Raw genomic sequence first — 2,255 nt, forward strand, 5'->3', positions numbered from 1 at the left:
AATTCAACCATGAGGTCATCTTGCCCTGTGTTTTCCTTTAATAGGAGATTTTTAATTACTGATTCAATCTCATTACTCAGTATCAGTCTGTTCAGACTTCCTATTTCTTCATGATTCAGTATAGGTAGGTTGTAGGTTTCTAGGAGTGTGTCCATTCGTCCTAGGTTGTCCACTTTTGTGGTGTGTAATTATTCACTGTAGTCTCTTATGATCCTTTGTATTTCTGTTATCAGAAATATATCTCCTCTTTCATTTCTATTATTTGAGTACTCTTTCTTTTTTCTCAGTCTAGCTAAAGGTTTGTCAACTTTGTTTAGCTTTTCTAAAAACCAAGGAGTTTGAGGCAACAGTGGGCCATGATCATGCCGTGTAGAAAAAATATGGATATTAGGAGGAGCCTGTGGCTCAAAGGAGTAGGGCGCTGGCCTCATATACTGAAGGTGGCAGGTTCAAACCTGGCCCAGGCCAAAAACAGCAAAAAAAAAAAAAAAAAGAAAAAAAAAGAAAAAAGAAAAGGGGTATCATAGCATCATTCATTTAAAAGATTTTTGTTTCCTCACTTGTTGCTTTGGCATCTTTGTAAAATATCAAACTATTTTATTTTTATTTATTTAGTTTGTTTTTCTTTTTTTTGACAGAGTTTCACTATGTCATTCTCGGTAGAGTACCATTGTGTCACAGCTCACAGCAACCTTAAACTCTTGGGTTTAAGTGATTCTCTTGTCTCAGCCTCCCGAGTAGCTGTGACTGCAGCCATCCACCACAATGCCTGGTTATTTTTTGTTGTTGTTGTTGTTGTAGTTGTCATTGTTTGGCAGGCCTCAGCTGGGCTCAAACTCACCAGCCCCAGTATGTGTGGCTGGCGCCCTATCTGCTGAGCTACAGGCACCAATCTTAGTTTTGTTTTTTTAAACTATTTTATATTTATATTAATTTTTTCTACAGACAGTCCTCAGTTTATGATGGTTCAACTTAAAAGACTTATGATGGTTGGCTTGGCACCTGTAGCTCAAGCTGCTAAGGCGCCAGCCACATACACCAGAGCTGGCGGGTTCAAATCCAGCCCGGGCCTGCCAAACAATGACAACAACAACAACAACAACAACAACAAAATAACCAGGCATTGTGGCGGGCACCTGTAGTCCCAAAAAATAGCTGGGTGTGTGGCGGGCACCTGTAATCCCAGCTACTTGGGAGGCTGAGGCAAAAGAATCGCTTAAGCCTAGGAGTTGGAGGTTGCTGTGAGCTGCGATGCCATAGCACTCTACCCAGGGCAACAGATTGAGGTTCTGTCTCAAAAAACAAAACAAAACAAAACAAACAAAAACACTTATGATGGTGTGAAAGCTGTATATGCATTTAGTATGCTCCCAACCTACGATGGGGTTATATCCAGATAAGCACATTTAAGTAGAAAACACGGTATTCTAGATTGAAAATGTACTTTTAATTTAGCACATTTTCAGTTTATAATGGGTTTATTGGAATAGAACACCTTTGTAAGTTGAGGAGCATTTGTATTTATAAAACGTTTTCACTTAGATTCTCTTAGCATTCTCTCACTGGGGATAGGTGGGCATATTCTCCTTGTTTTACCGTTGAGAAAACCAGGGCTCAGAGCAGTCAAAAAGTATTCTCAGGGGTCACAAGACCAAAGACTTGAACCTAGAACTATCATCAAATCATAAAGAATTGTTTTCATAATAAGCCTCTTTTATTCAGTGGAAATATTAAACAGATGTGTTTTCTCAGAGTGATAGGATAACAGAAATGAGTCAGTGCACATTTTTATATTTTAACACTAGTGGTATTTTTAGACTGTCAGCCAAACACATGCTTCCTTCCTAGGCTTGTATATTGTCAGAAGCAATCTTTATATTATGTATCTCCATGTTTTGAAAGGGTAAAAAGTATACTTGCTTCATAAAACTGGGTAAAAATAATAGGTATTAGACAAAGTTGTTTGGACTTTAAAATAGAGAATGTATTTCCCTATCTCTGATCGATTTTATTATTATATTTTTAGATAAAGTCTCACTCTGCTGCCTCCGGTAGAGTGCTGTGGCATCATAGCTCACAGAAACCTCAAACTCCTGGCCTCAAGAGATCCTCTGGGCTTGGCTCCTATAGCTCAACCAGCTAAGGCGCCAGCCATGTACACCTAAGGTGGTGGGTTCGAATCCCCAGCCCAGACCCGCCAAACAACAATGACGGCTGCAACCAAAAAATAGCCGGACGTTGTGGCCGGCGCCTGT

This window comes from Otolemur garnettii, unplaced genomic scaffold (genome assembly GCF_000181295.1).
Source record: "Otolemur garnettii isolate 467f Iridium unplaced genomic scaffold, OtoGar3 scaffold00008, whole genome shotgun sequence".
Taxonomy (NCBI): Eukaryota; Metazoa; Chordata; class Mammalia; order Primates; family Galagidae; genus Otolemur; species Otolemur garnettii.